The sequence below is a fragment of the Pleurodeles waltl genome, chromosome 4_1, assembly GCF_031143425.1.
Source record: "Pleurodeles waltl isolate 20211129_DDA chromosome 4_1, aPleWal1.hap1.20221129, whole genome shotgun sequence".
Taxonomy (NCBI): Eukaryota; Metazoa; Chordata; class Amphibia; order Caudata; family Salamandridae; genus Pleurodeles; species Pleurodeles waltl.
Window position 1 is genome coordinate 45457207 of NC_090442.1, and position 23971 is coordinate 45481177.

At 47.7% G+C, this 23971-nt stretch overlaps 1 pseudogene; it reads left to right on the forward strand.

Moving 5' to 3' along the window:
- Positions 1–23971, forward strand: part of LOC138287355 (zinc finger protein 268-like) — a 72517-nt pseudogene that overhangs the window by 13155 nt on the left and 35391 nt on the right.

Below are 23971 nucleotides of genomic sequence, written 5' to 3' on the forward strand. Positions count from 1 at the left end.
TTTGATACTCTTGTTACCGCATCTGTTGGAATTAACTCCACTCAATGTGGGCATTGGAGTTTTTTTCAACTCTTTATTTTTACTTTTGATCTACCTTCCAGGTGTCCCCTCTATCTTCCTTTTGTGATCTTTATTTCTGTTACGCTTCAACTTTATTTTCCAGCCAAAGTCTTAACACATATTTCCTCATGTTCTCCTTCTCACCACAACCTTACTTTCTTTATTCCAATCATTTCACTGGTACTTGCCCCTTTTCTGTACTAATCTGAGCTTAGATTTGTACAGTGAGAAGCCAACCTCTGTCTTGCATTTCACCACAGTTGGTCTCTATCTTTGTATTTCCTCAGCCTCCCCACAGCACCATAGGTTGTTCACATTAGGTAGGCCTTTTTCCTGCAGAAGTACCACCCCCTAAGATTCATGTCAGGAATCTAGCATCTAAATGTCCAGATGCCCAGCTCTGCTCACTAATGAACAACTCCAGAAATCACACCTCACCACCAGAAGCTGCACTGAAACCCCACCGGAATCCACTACCAGGATGCTTCTGAGTGATAAAATTGCTTTTAAATAATTATCGCCAAAACAGTGTCTCGTAGAATTAGCTAAATTATGCATATCAATGAAAGGATATCATTATAGCAACCAAATGTTCCTTGAAACTCAATGACGTATCAGAGCATATTAAAAGAAGCTTCTATGTGAGTAAGGCTCGCCCGCACCACCACCACCACAGCTTGAACATCTTGCACCATTTGCCATTTACCACATTCCCATGTAGCGGGGTAATGTGCCCTTTAGGAGTATTTTTGCACTATTTCCTATTTTCGTCTTTAGTAAGGACTGTGTGTCATGCAGTCAGGGTAAAGCCTGCAGCCAGTATTTTAGTTTCCAGTTCTTCATTTTCACAATTGGGTAAAAGTAGTCTCTCTCCGGTACCAGTAGCTATAGACCTCATGCAACCTTCTGCCACTAAAGTAAAGCAACCCTGAAGCTGCCATCTTGTCTCTCTAACAATGACCATCCTGGTCTGATAAGTGCCTTAGTAGTGGACTTTGGTAGCTGGAATGCCCAAAGTATGCGACAGGCCTGGCCTTTAACGGGGACCGCCTGCCCAACCGGTGGGGGGGACAGCGGGCGGCAGCCCCGGGGACAGCGACAGTGGAGGGGCTCGGGCCTGGTCTGGGTGGGCCATCCCGGGCCCTGGCATGTGAGGAAGGGGGTCGCCCCTGACCCACCACTGCACAGTGGGCCGCGTGAGGGCCCAGAGGAAGTGGCTGGAGGGTCCCTGCCCATAGAGAGGGTGGGCTGGGGGAGCCTGCCTCCATGCCGATCCCCCCCATGTGCGAGGAGGACTGGGAAGTGGGAGCCTCCTGATGACTGGCTGGAAGCTGGGGTCCCCAACCCCACCCCGAGAACAAAGCTGCACAGAGCCGGGTGAGGCCAATGGCAAGCGGTGGACTGGAGGGCGTGCCCAGGTGGCGCTGAGCATGTGAGGTTGGCACGGGGCCGGGTACTGGAAGGGGGACTGGAGTGAGCCACTGAGCCACGTGGGCGAGGCTTGGCGCAATCTGCACGCCTGGTGCGCAGAAGAGAGCAGGGCGGCACCCGACAGGGCAAACGAAGAGGGTGAAGAGAAATGTCGGCCATACTTCCCAAAAAGGATAGATCTGTCAAGGACATGGTGACCAAGCCGGCAGCTGGCAAAACAGAGGCGGACAACCCTGGGACAGGAAAGCTAAGAGAGGAGGAGACGGATGAGGACACGGGTGCACCTGTCACAAGGAGCTTTCTGGAGGGTCTCTTTGCATTGCTTACGGATGACATACAGACGGTGAAGAGGGATCTATCGCAGGACCTGAAAGTGGTGTGCCGGAAGTTAGAGGAGGCAGGCAAGAGAGTGGCTGCTCTGGAAGAGCATGAAAACGCCAGAGACGAGGAGATCGAGCAGCTACAACAAGAAATAATTTGGTTACAGGACCAGCAAATCGAACTCCAGGTGCACACTGAGGACCTGTAGAATCGGTCGAGGCGGGACAACATCCGCATCCGGGGAGCGCCAACCAGGGACGAAGAGGAGGATCTCTAAATCTTAAGGAAGTCCTCCGACAAAGAGGTTTGCATAGATAGGGTCCACAGAGTGGGTCCACCAAGGCCGTCTCATGTATCACCGGCAGATATCTTAGCCTGTATCCACGACTTACCCCTGAAAGAATGCATACTTCGAACGGCGAGGGAGCAACATCCCCTGAAATTCCGGGGCCCCACACTGCTCCTATATCAGGACCTGGCTGCCATCCCTTCCGACTAATTTTCAGATGGGAGGGTAAACTGCACCAACTCTGCTTACTGAAGGAGGCCTACAACGTCGTGCAACTGGAGGAGCCCTCGGGGAGAGTCAGGATTCGCCCAAGATGGAACGCAGAAACAGGAGACGCATAAGCTGGTAGACTGTATTGCATGGAAGCACCAAGTTGGACCAAGAGACTATGGCGTCAGAAAGAAGAGCAGTCCTTGAGTCCCTTAACATGGACAGGAAGAAGGCAGATAAGGACACGGGGTGAGGGCTCTGGGCCTGGAAGAAATGTAGCCGCATCAGGTGGGGCAGGAGGAAATGGGGGGTGCCCAACGAACAATGGACTGTCTAGGGCGCAAGCTCCTTGTACTGGAGTTCACCCTCCGGACTACGTTGGGTTACCCGGTCCCCCATCGCAGGGCTGTTTGACTATGTTGTTTAAAAGTGTTTGGTTTATGGGGGAGGATGGGTACGCGACATTCATATGCAGTCACAGTAGCCAGGCAGATGGGACCCGTATCCAGACTGAGGCTCACCTGCATGAGGGAGGAAATAATGGGACTCACTTGGGGAGGCATTGGTTGACGAAACTCCACTCATACCGCCCACATGCTTGTTGAAAGTTTCACACTCAATGTCAAGGGGCTGAATAACCCAATGAAGCGCAGAGCGATCCTTTCATATCTAGAACACATAGGAGCGAACTTATGTCTCCTACAGGAGACCCACCTAATCTCTGTGGACCAGCATAGAATGCGGTCCAGATCTTTTCCTACACTTCTCATGCAGGAGCAAGGTGGCAGGGGTTGCGTTCCTGGTAGTGCGCTCCTTCTGGGGAAGGGTGGGTGACAATATTGCTGAAATACAGGGACGACTGCTGGCTTATAGAATACACATTGGGGGGGACCCAAGTGGTGTTAGCGTCTATCTATGCTCCCATTGAAGGTCAGGAATGGTTCATTCTTAGGGCTGTCAGGGAGGTCAAGACTACACGACAGGCAGGTGCTCATAGGGGGCGATTTCAATTTAGTTTTACATAAGGAATGGGACAGATCCGCTTCCAGATATGGTGGGACCGGGGCTATGCCTGCGAGAGGCTTGGAGAAGCTAGAGAGGTGGGGGCTTCGGGACCTCTGGAGGGGCAGGCACCCTACCACTAAAGACTACACCTTCTATTCCCACGCACACGAGACCTATGCCCACATCAATGTTTTCTTGGGGTCTAAGGAAATTGCACAGACGATGGGTGACATAGATATTGAGCCCTGTGCTTTGTCGGACCACGCAGCGGTAGTCCTTACGCTCCACGCCCCCATCCGGGCCGATGGTCCATGGCGAATGTGGTCCACACTCCTGATGAGGCCTGAGGTGGTTGCCCAGATTACCAAAGTCATCACTACCTACCTAGAATTTAATGACACAGTCGACTCTCCGATATCCCTATTGTGGGACACGATAAAAGCGGTAATCAGAGGGTAACTTATAGCGATTATCGGCATCGGATAATAAAATTAGATGGGAGAAAAGGGCACACCTACAGCAGAGGCTGGAGCTCGAGAGGATTTGGAGACAACTTAATGCAGCTAGGACTCAGTTTGCAGGGCTCAGCATGGACAGGGCAGAATACGTAGTTCTCTGACTCTTGCATTCCTATTACGTGGGCGGCAACAGATGCGGATGTCATTTGCCCACCAGGCTTAGGGCTCAGCGGCAGGAGGTTATTTCAGCAATAGCTTGATTGGAGACCTCCAAATCTCTGGGACCAGACGGTTTCACCGGCTCCTTCTACGAAATATTGTGTAGCAGCCTGGCACCAATCCTAACCCGACTCTTTAACAATATCACGGGCCCTGGGAAAATGCCATCATCTATGCTGGATGCAGCCATAGTGGTAATCCCGAAGCCCGGGAAGGACCCTGCTGAGTGTGGTTCCTACAGACCTATATCATTGCTAAACGTCGACTTCAAACTGCTTATGGGTATCCTAGCTACCCGCTGATGCCCGGATTGATAGATCCCGAACCAACAGTGTGGAGACAACACCAAGCGGCTATTGGACACATTAGACACAGCGAGTCTGGCGGAAACTGATGTTGCTCAGTATAGCTGCTGAGAAGGCATTTGATCGAGTCCATTGGCTGCATCTCCACACTATGCTTGAACACTTTGGCCTTGGGCCTCGGTTCCGGGCCTGGATAGCGAGTGCCTATAGCCAACCGAGGACCTCGGTTAGAGTTAACAGGGTGACATCTACTCCCTTCATGGTGGGTCACAGGACCCGTCAGGGGTGCCCGCTGTCCCCCATACTCTTTCCTCTATATATGGAGCCCTTTGCGAAGAGGGTGAGGGACAACCCAGAAATCACAGGGGTTGTATTTGGCAGGGAAGTGTATACTATTGTGCTTTATGCAGACCATGTGGTGGTGACACTTGACGACCTGTTAAAGGCCCATCCGGCCTTCTTGGGAGAAGTGGAGGCTTTCCGGACGGTGTTGGCATTTCCGGGTAAGCCGTTCAAAGTCCTAGGCACTCACTCTGATGCTCCAGAGGGAGACAGTGAGCTAATTAGCACAGCGCTATCCGTTCTGGTGGAAGGAGGACTCTATTCCATATCTGGACATCCAGATAGCTAGGACAATATCCGAATCCGCAACGAAGAACTACTAGCTCCTCCTGAAAGGGGTCAAGGCTGACCTGGCAAAATGGAGACACCATCCCATCTCGTGGATTGGTAAAACAGCTGCCATTAAAATGTCGGTCTTCCCCAGGGCACATTTTCTATTTCAGGCACTACCGGCTGAGCCTCCTCCCGGCACCCTACAGGCACTGCAGGGCGAAATCAATCGCTTTTTATGGGTGGGGGGGGCAAGACACCTAGAACGGCTAGCCTCCTGGAGTGTCAATCCCTGCGCAGGAGAGGCCTGGGAATTCCAGATGTTCAGCAATATTACACAGCTACACAGCTAAGAAAAATGGTGGAATGGTTCAGACCAGAATGGGACAAGTGCTGGCTGTTCATGGACTGCGCAGTAGGGGGTGTTTTGCTGTGGAGAATCCCATTCCTACGGTGCAGCCATAGGCCCTGGGGACTGTATTCGTCCTCTGTCACCAGAGCCACTATTAGGGTGTGGGACCAAACGGGCAGATCAAGAAACTTAACATCCTTTCCCTCCCCGTTGACACCTATTGTGGGAAACCCGGATTTCTCTACGGGCCTGTACTACAGTGCCTACCGCGCCTGGATGGCCCCCCACTGCCGCTCCATTGGACATTTGTTTGATGAGGAAGGAATAATCTCTTTCGAAAACTTTAGAAGGTCTGAGTCTCTCCCAGAAACAGAGAGAATGCGTTACCTCCAGATCCGCCACTGTGTATCACACCCATCGATCAAGGAGAAGGCATGTCAACCCCTCATAATATGAAAGATGGCTGCTGACCAAGAAAACAAACACATTGTTTTGGAGCTCTACGATTTGCGCCAGCAAGCACTCCAGATCCCTAAAATCCCGAGTCAGGCTCGCTGGGAGACAGAACTGGGAAGATCCATGACACCGGGGGACTGATAGGCGATGCATTATGAGGCACATCACACAGTGTGCTGCGCAACCAGCACAGAGAGTGCAATGAAGATAGCTACTTACTGGTATCTCAGCCCGGCCCGACTCCTCCAAATGGACGGCTCCCAGTCACCTCTTTGCTGGAGGGGGTGCAGTGGCCTAGGTACTTTGACCCACATCTTATGGGAATGTCAGAGGCTGACCACATACTGGGAAGGAATCCTACATGACATTGACCTCCACATGAACACCCAACTCCCATGGTTCCTGGCATACATCATACTAGGCCTTCCAAACCCCCTAACATTTCAGCTCAAATCCATGTGGGCCGACAGATCAGTCTCGCACTGGGGGCAGCCCTTCAAAACATACTGTCTCACTGGGGAAGACCTGAGACCCCGACGCAGCTGGGATGGCTACACAGGGTTTGGTCGATCCTGGGGATGGAAAAGCTCACTCTATCCCTTACAGCACAGGGGGACTCCTCCCTATAGGGAGCTATGGCACCCCTTCTTGTCCTTGCTCTCTGGGGAATTCAGAGAATTGACATGCCCTGGAAATCTGCAACTTCTCTGCCTACAAGAAAAGGAGACTCCCTTATGCATGGACGGGTGGGTAGACATGCTAGGTGTCCCATTCTTGGCCCTGCAGACGTGACTATAAGCTAGGGCACCCGAAGGGGGGTAGGGTTGAGGGGGGGTGGCTTGTTGCATGTTTCTTCTTAGGGGACTGTTGGGTGCTGGGACACCCTTTGAGTTCTGCATTTTTTTTATTTTTCCCTTTTCCTACACTGAAAACCCACAATAAAGAAATTTGAACAATAAAATTATTCCATCAGCAGATGCCAAAGATATGTATTATTGAATTTGGGCAAAAGAGGCCATGGTTGCTTAATAAAAAAGCTATAGAATTTAATAACATATCTGGGTATCACTTGAACAAAGCCAAAATCCGATCTTTTCTAACTACAGCACAGGCAGAGGTCATAATATTAACAAACTGTATATCTGGTTGTCAGAATAACAAGTGACATATTGCTGATTTTTTTTATTTTATTAAAACATAGTGCACTCCTAACAGATTGTCTTTCTTTTTCTAATTTTGATCCATTCTGTATCTGGTCCCAAAGTTAATTTTTGTAAGGTTTATTTTGCTATTGATAGACTCATCTAAGGCTATGAAAAACTCAGATTTGTAAAGTTGCCAGTCTCGGAGGAACGAGGGTACTGCCAGATATTGAATAGTTTTAGCTGTGTGAAACAGAATTGTTATTCTAAAGACCACTTTTACCACTTGAGATGATATATTAATCAAATAAATTTCTTAAGCGCACTACTCACCCGGTAGGGGGGGCGGTTACTGCTCGAAAAGCCACGTTTTGAGGTGCTTTATGAAGGTTAGAAGGTCCTGGGTCTTGCGTACGTTGGTGGGGGAGGGAGTTCCAGGTTTTGGCGGCGAGGTGGGAGAAGGATCTGCAGCCGGAGGTGGTGCGTTGGATGCGGGGGACTGTAGCAAGGGTGAGGTTGGCGGAGCTGTCAAGTTCGTATGTGGAAGTTGACTTGTTTGTTGAGGTAGGCCAGTCCAGTGTCGTGGAGGGCTTTGTGGGCGTGGACAAGGATTTTGAAAATGATCCTTTTATTGATGGGCAGCCAGTGTAGGGATTTGAGGTGGGTGGATATGTGTTCATGGTGAAAGAGGTTGAGGATGAGACGTGCAGCTGCGTTCTGAATTCACTGGAGTTTTCTTTGAAGCTTGGCTATGGTTCCTGCGTAGAGGGCGTTGCCGTAGTCCAGTCTTCTGCTTATGAGGGCGTGGGTGACTGTTTTTCTTGTTTCTAAAGGAATCCATCTGAAAGTCTTGCGTGGCATGCGAAGGGTGTTGAAGCAGGAGGATGATATGGCATTGATTTGCTGGGTCATGGAGAGAGACGAGTCCAGTATAATGCCAAGGTTGCGTGCGTGGGTGGTGGGTGTTGGGGTGGTCCGAGGGTGGTTGGCCACCAAGAGTCGTTCCATGCTGCCTTGTTGGGGCCGAAGATGATGATCTCTGTTTTGTCTGAGTTCAGTTTGAGGTGGCTTGCTGTCATCCAGTTGGCGATGTTGAGGAGTCCGGCGTGCAGGTTATTTTTGGCGATAGCTGGGTTCCTAGTGAGGGAGATGATGATCTGGGTGTCGTCAGTGTATGAAATGATGGTGATGCGGGGGGGGGGGGCGGAGGATGTTGGCGAGAGGAGCCATGTAGATGTTGAAGAGGGTGGGGCTGAGGGAGGATCCTTGGGGGACCCCACAGATGATCTTGGTGGTTGTAGACCGGAAAGGAGGGAGGCAAACTCTTTCAGAGAGGAAGGAGGTGAGCCAGTACAGGGCTTTGTGGCAAATTCCGGCATCGAAAAGGCGTGCGCGGAGGGTTTGGTGACATACAGTGTCGAAAGCTGCAGAGAGGTCTAGGAGGATGAGGGCGACGGTCTCGCCCTTGTCCAATCTGGTCCTGATGTCGTCTGTGCAGGCGATGAGGGCGGTCTCGGTGCTGTGGTTTTTGCGGAATCCAGACTGGGAGACGTTGAGTATGTTGTTGTCTTCTAGGAAGCGAGACAGTTGTACGTTTACTATCTTCTCCACGACCTTTGCAGGGAAGGGGAGAAGAGAAATGGGTCGGTAGTTTGTGAGGTCTTCAGGGTCTGCTTTGGGTTTTTTGAGAAGAGCGTTGACTTCAGCGTGTTTCCAAATATCTGGGAAGGTTGCGGTGTTGAAGGAACTGTTGATGACAGCCCGCAGCTGGGGAGCGATGATTTGACTGGCCTTGTTGAAGATGTGGTGGGGGCAAGGTTCGGTTGGGGAGCCTGGGTGAATGGAGCTCATGATTTTGCCGATTTCTTCGTTGTTGGTGGGGGTCCAGTTGTTCAGTAGGTTGGTGCGGCAGGGTGTTGTGGTGTTCATTGTATCACTGGTGGTGATGGTGGGTGCTGACGATGTGAAGCTGTCGTGTATGTCTTCGATTTTGCGGTAGAAGTAGTTGGAGAGGGAGTTGAAGAGGTCTTGGGAGTGTGTAGGGTCGATGGTGTAGGATTTGTTTTTGGTGAGTTCATCTGCTGACTACTTTTTTTTTTTTTTTTTTTTTTAGATATGCAGATCCCAACATTTACAAGCATATTGACATTTAAGGCAGTTCACACTGGGGGAGAGATATGGTGGTCGCTGTGGTTTAATTTGTTTAATATACTTCCAGAAACACGCTACAATCTACTCTGAGAAGTCTTTTTAGCCAGATAAATTTCAGATCAGATGCGTAATATATGTGCTCATACGGGATTTGACACAATTGGCAAACTATAGAACAACACAGCTCTCCAATTATTTAGTGAACTACAAGAAATATATTTAAACTGCTACAGTTTAAATACTTCTAAATGAGTATTTAACTAAAATTCATTCAGAAGTACTTCATATGAATAATATTCTACTGAAAAAAGGTTTGATGGATGTTCCTTTGATTATAATTCTAGATTTTTTATGTTGTACTTTCCTGGAAACCCTGGAGTTGGCCTGAAATGTCTTGCAACCACATGTTTGAATATAGATTTCTCAATGTATATATTGTCTTCTTTTATAATCGTGGTCACGAGGAGTTTAGATCTGTGAACGTAAAGCTTCAGCACTTTCAAATCATACACAAGTTTTATTATACCCTTTTCTAATTGTTTATTTCAAAATATTGGAGTGACTATTAAATGCCCAAGATGAGGACTGGAAGAAGCCATGGATTTACATGTTTGTCAATTACAAGGATTTTGGAATTCTGTTACTGAGAAGTAGCTTAATATTACACAAGCTAATCTTGTCCTAACAACCAATACCGTTGTGTTATAGTCCTCTCCCACCCCCTTCCAAAAGTTGCATAGTGATGGGTATTATTTTGCACAACTGCTAAATTTGACACTGTTATAATCAGTTAAAGGGTTTTAGGGAGCAATGCGGATTTATGTAGTTATGGGGCCTTTATATGGAAGATTTAAAATGGTCATTATATTCAGTTAACTATATTGAAGCCTATTATTCCTTTATGAGTGATATGTTACTGTATATCTCTTTTTATGAAAGGTTTGTAATATATTGCTTTATTTCAAATATTTGGGATAAAAGATAATGAAAAAAAAATTCTGTCCATGCCTTAGAAATATCACTGTCCTGAATAAAGTGAGCAATGTCACTGACCTGTATTATCCTTGTCTTTTCTGTTTCTGGTCTTGCATGTTTCAGGCAGAGCTGATACAGTGTGTCGCTGCATCATCAATGGTCTTGTCACGGCAGCAGAGACTCAGCAACTGGTACGTTACTGGTATTAAACTTCAAGAAGCAAGGTGAAAGCACTGTACTGGCCATGGTTTCAATAGTCTAATCATGACCGAGAGAGGCGCTGGTGCCTCAGTCTGATGAGATGTGGCTCCCCACAAGAGATCATTGTTTGCACAATTTCAGTAGGGGAAAACACACTAGTGGACAGCAGGCCCGGGTGGTCTGTGGAAAGAATTGTCAGACAGGGTCCTGTGGACTGTAGGAAGCTAGGTTCTGGATGCACCCCCCTCCCACACACACACTTTTAGTTAGGTTTCTGATGCAACTTTGACTGAAGTGTCCTGCTAACCAGGTCCCCAGTGTCAGTATTCCCTCCCCAAAACAAGACACCTGGTCACTTGATCCCCAAGTGGCCAGGCCCTTTAGCACCACTGTAAGTCCTTGGTAAACGGTACCCCTAGTACCTAGGCATGGGTACAGAAGAGGGCCCCTAAAAATTGCAGCATAACTTGTGTCACTCGAAGGGACCCAGCACCAACCTCATGCAGACTGCCAAAAGTGAAAACACAACATGGCACAGAACCTGTGTGCCATGTCTCCTAAAACACTGCATGTAATATTTGTAAGTCACCCCTACAGCAGGCCTTACAGCCTTAAGGTAGGGTGCATTATATTACGTGTGGCATATCTCCAAGAGCAGATAAGCCCCCTACTATGTCTTTGTCGATTCTTAGGCATAATAAGTGTGCAGTGAAATAATTTTTTTAAAAACAAAATTACATTGACAGGTGGTCCCCCGTGAGCAGGGCGACTCCCTGTGGGGGCAATAATTTGTTTAACAGCTGTATGGTTCTGGGCTCCGTTTAAATCAAACTTGACACAATGTTGCCCATCGCGTTTCGGTCATGGTGACCTTGTTCACAGGCATTTATATATATATATATATATATATATATATATATATATATATATATATATATATATATATATATATATATATAAATCTTTAGAGATATATCCATCTCTAAATATATATATATATATATATATATATATATATAAATCTTTAGAGATATATCCATCTCTAAATATATATATATATATATATATATATATATATATATATATATATATATATATATATATATATATATATATTTATCTATAGAGATATATAGTGATCACTTTTGTCAATTTGTGTGCTTTCCAGGGGGGCTGCAATAGGCCCCCAAGAACACCACACCCACATATAAAAGTGATCTATCTATCTATCTATCTATCTATCTATCTATCTATATTCCCCACCAGTTATCTTGCAGTTGCAGCTTGCGTCTTCAAAGCAATGCACAACTGACGCGTTTCAACTGTAGCTTTTAGGCAGCCATAAAAAAGTCAAGTAACTCTTGTGATTATGTTTCTGCTAGAAAAGGATCTGACTTTTGTATAGTGGCAGTTTTGATGCCATAAAGTAGCGCAGAAGGTTTATATGCCTACTGCAAGGATCAAAACTGTATTATATGTGAATAGCTGAGTGGATTAGTAAAGACAGCCATTACCTGCGCTATAATACGAATGAAATGTATGTGCAAGGGGGGGCTATGGAGAGATGAAATGCACTTTTGCTGGGTGATAGTGAGGCAATTGGAGGAGGACGTAATGGGAGTGGGAGAACAAATAATGATTGTTGGACTGGGTGCTAGAGGCGCTAAAGACTGTGACGACTGGTATGTGACAAGGTGAAGTAATACTGAGCTTTTTTGAGTGTCTTGAGAGAACATGCTGATTGAGGGAAGAAGCGTAGGTAAAGTGACCTCTTCTGTTGCAGTTATCACACACACACCCACCAGCAATTTTGTGACTGTCTACATAGGCTAGTGTTTTAGAGCGACAGTTTAGCCAATAGCAGAGATGGCATCTTGTTGGATGACTGCTGCTCAAGCCCTAACTCGGGTTATAGAGGACAGCTCTGACGTAGGATCAGCAGATACTGAGACCGCATCTGAGGGATAGAGCAATGGTGCAGACTCTGGGAGTGATTTTTCAGTCATAGGAGTCCCATTCGATAACTCTTCTGCCAGTGATTATGAGGGAGGTGATGAGGACAGTCCTGCTGTCCCTTCACAAGCACATTCTGTGCAGTGAGACAATAGCGGGTTAGCCCAACCCAGAGAGCAGGTGCACGTGGTGGCAAGCACAGAGAGAGTGCTCTTAGGAACTCCCTAATTTAGTTCAGCCCCAAATTCCACTGCCCAAATCGTATTGTGGAGACATCAGAATTATCTATCGCAAAACAACCTGGTTTTGTAAGGTACACTCCTGCGTTTTTGGTCCTGGGCTCGGCGGCCATATAGGGAAACCTACCAAACGCAGACATTTCTGGAAACTAGACATCTGGGGAAGTCCACAGAGGTGTGACTTGTGTAGATTCCCCAAAGTTTTCTTACCCAGAATACCCTGCAAAGCTGAAATGTTGAATTAAAAACTCATTTTTTTCTTGCATTTCTGTCACACAAACTACAGGAATATGCTGAGATCCACAAAATTCCTCCCACCCAGTGTTTCCCCACCTGTCCTGATAAAAACGCTACCCCACTTGAGTGTCTGTACTTTGTGCCTGCATCAGGAATGGATCACCCCAGGGTCAACAGTTGCCCTCATGTAAGGACCAACATTGACCCTTGTGTGATCTATTCCTGACACTGGCACTAGGCCTACCCATACAAGTGAGGGACCATTTTTATCAGGAGACTTGGGGGCATGCTGGGTGGAAATAAATTTGTGGCTCCTCTCAAGATTCCAGAACTTTCTATCACCGAAATGTGAGGAAAAGGTGTTTTTTTGCCAAATATTGAGCTGTGCAAAGGATTCTGGGTAACAGAAACTGGTGAGAGCGCCACAAGTTATCCCATCCTGGGTTCCCCTAGGTGTCTAGTTTAAAAAAATGCACAGGTTTGGTAGGTTTTCCTAGGTACCGGCTGAGCTAGAGACCAAAATCCACAGCTAGGCACTTTCCAAAAAACACGTCCGTTTTCAGTGTAAAAATTTGATGTGTCCATGTTGCGTTTTTTTGGCATTTCCTGTTGCGGGCACGAGGCCTACCAACAAAAGTAAGGTACCATTTTTATCTGGAGACTTGGGGAAATGCTGGGTGGAAGGAAATTTGTGGCTCCTCTCAAATTCCAGAACTTTCCATCACCGAAATGTGAGGAAAAAGTGTTTTTTTATTTTGCCAAATTTTGAGGTTTGCAAAGGATTTTTGGTAACAGAACCTGGTGAGTGCCCCACAAGTCACCCCATTCTGAATTCCCCTAGATGTCTAGTTTAAAAAAATGTATAGGTTTGCTAGGTTTCCCTAGGTTTCCCTGCTGAGTTAGAGGCCAAAGGCCACAGCTAGGCACTTTACAAAAAAACATGTCAGTTTTCATTGGAAAAATGTGATGTGTCCACATTGTGTTTTAGGAAATTTCCTGTTGCGGGCACTAGGCTTACCCACACAAGTGAGGTACCATTTTTATCGGGAGACTTGGGGGAATGCTGTGTGGAAGGACGTTTGTGGCTCTTCTCAGATTCCAGAACTTTGCTGTAATGATATGTGAGGGAAAAGTATTTTATTTGCCAAATTTTTAGGTTTGCAAAGGACACAAAAAGGATTGACAGATTGATAGCTCGTTCTCGGTTCTGTGGGTGGTGGTGCATGGCCGTTCTCAGTTGGTGGAGCGATTTGTCTGATTAATTCCGATAACAAACAAGACTCCTCCATGCTAACCAGTTACGCGACCTCCAGTGGCTTGGCTGGAGTGATACTAATAAGAAGAAATAAAGAAGAATTTTTGGACTTTGTTGGGACAAAACTTAATTGTATCTACAATATATTTAAGAAGACGTGTGCCTAGACTTTACACATATAAGGTTAACAATCCTGGGATTGTCGAACTCACAAGGTTATATAAAGGGTGGGGACCTTGCAAGAGCACCGTCTGTTGTTAATAAGATTTGACTTGCACAAACTTATTATATACTTTGTAAAGGTGAGCGCCAACTCTCCATTTCACCACCCCAATCTTGTAATAATAAGGTTTGCAAAGGATTCTGGGTAACAGAACCTGGTGAGAGCCCCACAAGTCACCCCACCCTGGATTCCCCTGGGTGTCTAGTTTTGAAAAATGCACAGGTTTGGTAGGTTTCCCTAGGTGCAAGCTGAGCTAGAGGCCATAGACCACAGCTAGGCACTTTCCAAAAAACACATCAGATTTCAATGTAAAAATGTGATGTGTCCATGTTGCGTTTCTTGTCGCGGGAAGTAAGCCTACTCACACAAGTGAGGTGCCATTTTGAATTGTGAGACTTGGGGGAACACAGAATAGCGCAACAATTGTTATTGCCCCTTGTTGTTCTCTACATTTTGTCCTTCCAAATGTAAGACAGTGTGTAAAAAACATGTCTATTTGAGAAATGCCCTGTAATTCACATGCTAGTATGGGCACCCCAGAATTCAGAGATGTGCAAATAACCACTGCTACTCAACACCTTATCTTGTGCCCATTTGGGAAATACAAAGGTTTCCTTTATACCTATTTTTCAGTCTCTACATTTCACCAAATGTAATGCTGTATACCCGGTATACAAAGAAAACCCATATCATCGTGGAGCTCATTTATTGGCTCTGGGTACCTAGGGTTCCGGATGAACCTACAAGTCCTATATATCCCCGCAACCAGAAGGGTCCAGCAGAAGTAACAGTATATTGCTTTTGAAAACTTGACATTGCAGGAAAAAGTTACAGAGTAAAACGTGGAGAAGAATGGCTGTTCAGCTCAATTTCAATATATTCTTATTTTAGCTGTTACTTTCTGTAGGAAAACTTTGAAGGATCTACACAAATAACCCCTTGCTGAATTCAGAATCATGTCTACTTTTCAGAAATGTTTAGCTGTCCGGGATCCAGCATTGGTCTCACACCCATTTCTATCACTAACTGGAAGGAGGCTGAAAGCACAAACAATAGTGAAAATGGGGTATGTCCCAGTAAAATGCCAAAATTGTGTTGGAAAATGTGGTCAAGTCTGCCTGTTCCTGAAAGCTGGGAAGATAGTGATTTTAGCACCACAAACCATTTGTGGATGCCATTTTCAGGGAAAAAACATGCTTTCTTCTGCAGCCCTTTTATTCAAATTTTTCGGGGAAAAAAATGATTTATTTGCCGTATTTTGGCTATTTTCTTGGTCTCCTCTTGGGGAACCCACAAACTCTGGGTACCTTTAGAATCCCTAGGATGTTGGAAGAAAAGGCCTCAAATTTGGCGTGGATAGCTTATGTGGACAAAAAATCATGAAGGCCTAAGCGTGAACTACCCCAAATATCCAAAAAAGGGCTCCTCACTTGGGTGGATGGGTGGTGGGGCTAGTGGGGGGTTTCCCAGCAGCTAAGGGGTTAAAGACCATGAAAAACCTGGGCAATGATGGCCTCCCGGCCGAGTTTCATCAAAGATATGCAGCTCAAGTTGGTGAGTAATTTTGGAGGTATACAAAGGCCAATGAGGCCTTTTGCCTGACTCAGTACGTGAGGCTCTTTTAGTTTACCACTGCTGCATAATATACCACTGCTGCAAATGATAAACGTATGTGGCATACACAGTATATATTTATATATATATATATATATATATATATATATATATATATATATATATATATATTTAGAAATACGTTTTTTCTCCAGGGAAAAACACAAATAAAAAAAAAAATATATCTATACTGGCGCTGTGTGGCGAGGGTCGACCCCCTACCTTCTTTTTGTTTTTTTTACATTTTTAATTGTGTGGCTCCCCTAGGGATATATATTGAGGCCCAAGAGGGTCGACCTGTGAACAAGGAGGGACAACCCCCTGTCAATTTCTTTTTAAATATTAATAGGGGGGGAAACAGCATTTTTTTTTAAATTACGCTGCATTCTGGAGGGTATTGGCCTGTTATCATGAAGGGCGACTCCTGTCAATTTCTGCTTTCATTATTTTATGTTCAACTTGTTATTCTCCCCTAGGGGAAACAGCGTTTTATTTTTAAGTTTGTGCCCCCGGGGGCGAAATTGGCCCATTACCACGAGGGCTGCCTCCCAGTAACAAAGGTCCCTGGTGACATAGTGGATTCCTGATTTCCTGATTGGGAATTCGTTTCAGGAAAGCTTCTTTTCAAAGGGGGGGCTCTTCCCTTTCAAACGAGCCTCCCTTATACCTATGGGGGTGGAGGAGGGAATATTTTGGCACTTTTTGTACATTGGAGAGGAGGTAAAGCACTCATCTGCTTCTTCTGCTGCTCCAGTGGGGAAAATGTGACATCAGCGTGCTTCTGTGCCTCCTCCATCGTTTAAAAAAAAAAAAAAAGAATCCTCAGGTGCTTGCACTAGAGGATTCTTTTAAGCCCTCCCTGGTGTGGGCCTGTAGCCGACAGACTCACTGGGAAGGGTGTGTGTGTAGGGCCAACACATGCACTAAAGGGTTTACATAAATGAATCCAGTATTTGTGAAGCTCGGCAGGAAAACTGTTGCCAGTGTTGGTAAGTTCTTCCCTCAGCAAAAACGATTCACATTTTCCTTGCACCCACGATGGTTGCAGTGGCGTCCTCACTCCCAGTGGCTCTTGCAGAGGCTGTTCTTAGAACTAGCTTCTTCAGGTTTAACTGCCACTCAAGATGGTGGCCGCAAATCCTTGTGAGGTCAGCGCTCTAGTGTTTCTACCTTAGTCTTGTGCTGAAGCTTCCCTCCAGCTGTTTCTCTCTGGGAGCCCTGCACTTTAATTGTCATTCTGAGGAGAATGAGAAGTGTTCCTGGGGTGCTGCGTTTCATAGAGAATTCTTACAGTTTTGAGTAATTAATTATTTTTCTTGTTACAGTGTGCACACCAGCTACTTTTTCCCTTTTGAAGAAGCTAATTTTTTTCCTTCTTCCAACAACTGGCTATCCGCTTTCTGAGGAGAATTTGAGTAAGGAATCCTTTTGTATGTTTTCCAGACTTGCCTATATATATATATATATATATACATATATATATATATATATATATATATATATATATATATATATATATATATATATATTTTCAAGAACTCTTGCTTTGCAGACTTGTAAGTCTTAGAGACAAACCTCAGTGCTCAGACTAATTCCTGGAGACTGTGATTGAGAAAACTGAACCTTGAGAAGGAGTTTTTGTTTCCTGTAAAAGACATTAGTAGTTTGTATATTTATGAACTTTTGAACTGTTCTCCAGAGAACCTTGGAAACCTCTGACTCCTGGAGAAAAGAAGATATTACGTTTACATTGTTCTTTTAGAGAGAGGCTAGTCTCAAAAGATCCAGGGGAGGAGAACAATAGAATTGGGAGAATGTGAATGGCTCAGCAGTTGAATGCGCAGTAGGAATGTACTTATCTATGCTTTTATCACCCGACTGCAGGCCCTTACTTTAAAGAAATCCCAATAAGAAGAAAGGTGCAGGTTTTCAGAGACACACACTGAATATCCTATCTTTAAGTGGGAATCACAGACTGGAATTGGATCTGGAGGCGGTCTCTCTTTTTCTATTCCCATTCCCCTTTCCCCGTAGCGGATGCAGGGTTCAGATAATCAGTTAAGGTCTAAGCATGCATCTGTTGGAGGTAGTTGGGTAAAATGCATCTGCTCCTGTGGAAGTTTGATTTAACGGGTAATCTTCTGACACTCGGCACATCACCAGTGAGCATCTCAAGGCACTGCATTGTAGGCAGGGGGAGATTAAGGCCCTCATTATGACATTGGCTGTAAAACCCGAATACTGCCGCAGTGACTTCCGCCAACATACCGGCGCAGAGGCGAACAACCTTCTGCCAGATTATGACACACACACACACAAAACCGACAGAATTCAGCCACAACCACAAATCCGCCAGACCCACTAAACGTGATAAACTGTTGGTACTACCACCCATACCGATACGCCATCAGAACAATGCCCACCAATCACCAGTTCGGACATTCAATGGCGGTAAACCATTGGAGGTGCACACCACCGTGGAGGATATGGCCACCCAAATACAAAACAAGACAACAGTGGCCAGAACCATAAACCCACACCTGACACAAATACACACACCCCACACACCCACTAACAGCACTATAAAACACCCCCACATCCCCCACAATCCTTTGCAAACAGAAGACCGTCGTACTTTGCCACGCCAATCCTATAGCTAACTGCACACACATATCATAAATACCCATTCATCCTTCACACACCCCACCACTTCACACATCACCCTACCACTTCACACAACACACTCCACACAACACCCATGTCCCCACAAAGGTACCCCCGGTTCACTGATGAGGAGTTGAGGGTCTTGGTGGAGTAAATAGTCAGGGAAGAGCCACAGCTGTTTGGAGCACAGGTACAGCAGGTCTCCATTGCCAGGAAGATGGAGCTATGGCGGAGGATTGTAGACAGGGTGAATGTCGTGGGACAACATCAACACACAAGGGACGACAAAAGGAAAAGGTGAAACGACCTACAGGGGAAGGTGTGTTCCATTGCAGCAAGGTACCAGCTCGCCATCCAGAGGACTGGCGGTGGACCCCCACTTCCTTCCCCACAGCTGACACCATGGGAGGAGCAAGTCTTGGCAATCCTGCATCCTGAAGGACTCACTGGAGTAGCCCGAGGACTGGACACTGCTGAGTCAACAATTACTACCTATCACCTCCCCATGCCTGCATGCCATCTTGACCCCTCAACCTGACTCCCATCATGCCACTCCATCCCACACAGTGCACCACGCCAATCAACAAACCTAAATGCCATGCCCTGCATGCCATTCCCACTGCATGCACATCCCTCCCAGCTCTGCATGCACACCCACCACCAATGCATGCACAGCATGGAGAACTAAAAGTCCCACAATCCATCACCATACACAACCAAAAGTGGGAGGACAACATTCACATAGGGAAAGCTAGTAATGCTAAATATGGCACTGACATGTACCATAACACATCACTTACATCCCAACAGGTGACCCAGCCAATGTCAGCGGCGAGGAGGTGCCACGGCTACCCAGTACCCCACCAGAAGATGCCCCCAGTGATGACAGCAATTCAGGAGCTCCGGATCTGGATGAACTCCCTGGCCCATCTGGGACCACTGGTCAGTTGGCTACCGCATCCCAAAGCCAGTCCAACACAGCCCCGTCCCCTAAATCTAACATCACAGCCCCTACATCTCTGTCCCCAGGACACGTCAATCAGTAGTGTGCCCACCTGTACAGGGACCCGAGTCCATGCCGCATAGGCAAGACAATAACGTTCCTGGTGTCAGTGGTAGTGGGCACACCGTTCAGGGGACACAGGCACAAGGGGCAAGGGACACTTGGAGAACAGGCCCCAGGAACCGACTGCCCAGGAGGCACTTACTAATGTCCAGGGGGCATACCAACAATCTCAGGACAGGATGGGTCAGGTGATCACTATCATGCAGGAAAACCAGCGGCTGCAGGGGGTACACCACCAGGAGGTCAGGCAGCAGTTGCAGAGCATAAATGCGAACATGGCCTCCATTGTAGGGGTGCTGGGTGACATGGCCAAAACCATGCGGGAGGACAGAGCACACCAGTGGGCCATTTCCACTAGCAACTCTACTCAGCAGCCCTCCACATCTGCTGTAGCTAGTGGACAGGAGGGTCTGGCACAGGACCCACAGGCCACCTGCACCCCTCCCCTTGCAGAAGGTGAACCGCCCTGCAGATGTTCCCTGCGGCCCAGACAGACACCAGTGACAGATGCCAAGATCAAGCCCACCCCCAGAAAATGAGCCCCTCCTGAACGTCCCCCTTGTGTTCCACTGTGCTACCTTGTCCACTTTGAACTGCCATTGCTCCCTTTTCTATGGCCCCTTGGACACTGGACCTGTGCTACAAACAGACTGGCCCACTACACTGGACTATTCCCAACCATCACCCCACTCCATTGCACTTTGCATTGTTTACCAGTTTTTCAAATAAACACCCTTCGACACAACTTGAGTAATGGTGATTTATCTGAAGGAAATGTACGCTGTATTGTAAAGTATTGAATTGCATGATCCAGAGCAAATGTCCAGTAATATGTTGATCCATACTACATATGTGTCTCAGCAGTCTGTACACATCACAGCATTACACTGTTGAAACCACGCCAACATCTGCAGTAATGGAAGGCAAAGGTGACAGGCAGGTGGGATGCCAAGTTAGTGACTGGCATTATGCTACAGCCACAAAGCACAAAACTTAAAGGTGTAATATATAGTTCAACAGTCTTACCTGAGTGTCAGTGGAAGTATTGGAGTATCATATGAGTCCTGTTGTCCACATCCTCCTCCTCACAGTCCACTGCTGCCACAGGTGCATTGTCACTCCCCACCTCCTGTAGATAGGGCACATGGTGTCTGAGGGCCAAACTGTGCAACATGCGGCACACAACAGCAATCTTGCAGACCGTCTCAGGGGAGCAGCATAGGGGTCCACCTGTCAGATGGAGGCACCTGAACCTGGCCTTCGGGAGACCGAAGGTCCTTTCAACAATCCTCCTGATATGCCCATGAGCATCATTGTACCTATTCTCAGCCCCTGTTCTCGGATTCCCAACAAGGGTCAACAGCCGGGGCAGGTTTGGATAGCCAGAGTCACCTGCAAGAAGTGAGGGGCACATTAGCCTTGCACAATGGCATTAGGTATGACTCCTGAAGGCATACACTCACATACATTGGGTGGGGACACAGGCTCTCCTATAAGCCACACTCTGTGCCTCTGTAGGTGTGCCATCAGCTGTGGGACGCTGCTATTCCTCAGGACAATGGCATCATGCACCGACCCAGGATACTTGGCAGTGAAGTGGGAAATGTACTGTTGAGCAAGGCACACCATCTAGACATTGAGTGAGTGGAAACGCCTCCTATTTCTGTACACATGTTCACTGGTCCGGAGGGGGGGGGGGGACCAAGGCAGTATGGGCCCCCACAGTAGTCCCAATCACATGTGGTATGTGCCCCATTGCATATAATCCAGTCTTCACAGTGGGCAATTCATTTACCTGGGGGAATGTGATGTAGCTGCACGTGTGTTTAAGCAAGGCAGACAAAACCCTTGCAAGCACAATAGAGAACATTGGCTGTGATGTTCCTGCAGCCAAGCTCACTGTCACCTGGAACAAACCTGTTGCCAGGAAATGGAGCACTGATAGTACCAGCACAAGAGGGGGGATTACTGTGGTGCAACGGATAGCAGGAAGCAAATCAAGCTCCAATTGTGCTCACAGCTCTGTGATCGTGGCCCTGTCCAGACGATAGGTAAGTATGATGTGCCTGTCCTCCAGTGTAGCCAAGTCCACAAGGGGTCTGTACACGGGTGCATGCCTCCTCCTATTCCTCCCCAGTGCTTGGTACCTATGTGAACTAAAAGTAAGAAGGGAATGACAACAGGAACTATGGACACACAACATCAATGTACACAGAGCATGTTTGTGTGTTGGACAATGGAAATGTCTAGGTGTGTAAATTCAACACCAATGACGCATTATCAAATCTGTACATGTGTACCAGCATTAGAAAATGGCACCCGTCTGTGCTGTATGCAGCGACAGGTGGAAGTGACCTCACTCTGCCAGCGTTAGGCGTCATGACGGGAGGCGGACTGCACCGCCGTGCAATTCCTCATTGGCTAACATGGGGCTCTATGGAGTACAGGAACCAATTATGATCAACGCCGGCGGTGATGGTGTTCATCGCCCAGGACGTAACTGCCATTTTCGGTCTATCTCTTCACTTGATTCTTAACTTTTCACAGGATTACATCTCCAATGTGTGCTGCTGTGACCTGTGTCTGGGACCTGCCATGACCCGTGCAATATGGGGAAAGGGCCCCAGCCTTCACGTCGGAGGAGTTGGAGCGGCTCGTGGATGGGGCCCTACCCCTGTATGGGCAGTTGTATAGGCCTCCAGACCAACAGGTGAGTACATGATGGGTACATTGCATGCCACATGTCTGCATGGGGATGTGTGTGTGTGTGTGTTGGCAGTGTGTCATTTGGGGGGGTATGACAGGTGGCAGTGTGCATGTAGATGTACGGGTCAGGTGTGTGCCTCATGAGGGGCAACTTTAGTATGTAGGCCACGGGTGTGACAGGCTGAACTGTGTGGTTCATGGTGTCCCTCTGTTTGTGTTTCCTCTCCAGGTCAGCGCCCATCAGAAAAAAGGGTTGTGGCGTGCCATCGCCAAGGACGTGCAGACCCTGGGGGTCCATAGCTGGCAGAGCACCCACTGCAGGAAACAATGGGAGGACCTGATACGCTGGGCTCGGAAAACAGCGGAGGCCCAGATGGAGATGGCCTCCCAATGAGGGCGGGTGCCGTCGGAATCTGACACCACTGATGGCCCTCATACTGGCGGTGGCCTACCCAGAGCTGGATGGGCGCTTGAGGGCATCACAGCAGCCACAAAGGGGTGAGTACAGTGTGTGTGTGACCACCATCTTTGTTGCCTGGCATGGGATTTGGGTGCACGGCTCTAGTCAGTGGATGTCCCAGTGTGCCAGCTTAGAAATTGCTGCCTTATCCAGCTTAGGTATTTTGGGTGAAATGCATATTTTTCATATCCAGGTACCTGGCTTTCCATGTCAGACAGGGCTTAGTTGGTCCCACTTGGTGTGCAGATGGCAGTGTTTGGCTCCTACCGGCTGTGGTACGTAGCCAGTGGTATGCCAGTGTGGTCCTTACTGCCCATTTTTTGTCACAGTGTGTGACAGTGATGTGTATGCCATCTGTGCTGTTGTTGCCTTGATTGACCCTGTGCTCCCTTTCTCCCCCACCTTTCCTTTTGTCATCCTGTCCATGTGTGCATTAGCATCATCTGGCAAAGGAGCAGGGGCACCGGCGAGGGAGGGAGCTGCAGCCCACGGGACCCAGGAGGTTGAATCCACCGACGCTGAGGAAACCAGTGGGTGGGGGGGATAGGAGCTGATACAACTGACTCTGATTCCTTCTAGGATGGGAGCTCCCTGGTGGTGGTGGACCTCTCTGGGAGCACCCCAGCTAAAAGTTCTACCACCACCCCTGTACCAGCACCGCCCTTCCAGTAGCCCCCCACTGAGTTGCCTGTGCCCGCTCACCCAGGAGGGTGGGTGTCTCCTTAGCCCCAGGTACCTCAGGCCCTGCCACAGTCAGCCCTGCTTCCTTCAGTAAGGAGACTATTGACCTCCTGAGATCCATCTCTGTAGGGCAGTCAACCAGGGGTGGGCATCCCAGATGCAGCAATGCAATGCCTTCCTGGAGGGCATTCACAGTGGTTTTGCTGCCTTACAGAGATCATTTCAGAATCTGGCCTCTTCTCTGACTGCAGCCAGTGTCCCTGTTTCTTCCGTCCCTCCTCCAACTACCACTTCCCAGCCCCATTTTCCTCCCGAAACCCATCTCACGCACACATTCTGACAAGCATGCACCCAAAACAGAAGAGACTCGCACAGACAAACACAGGCAGCACACTTCAGTCTACAAGCACACACACAGCCAACACCCAGATGCACACACACAACATCATCCACTTCTTCCACTGTCTCCCCCTCCTGCTCTTCCTCCCTCACAGTCACATTAGCACTCACACCTGCATGCACAGCATCAACAGTCCCTGATCCTGCCACCTGCACAGCCTTGCCCACAGTCACCACACCAGCAGACCCGCAGACATGCACCCCACACACCACATGCGCAGTCACCACCACCATCTCCACATCATGCACCACACCCACCTCACTTGCAGACACCACCACAACAATCA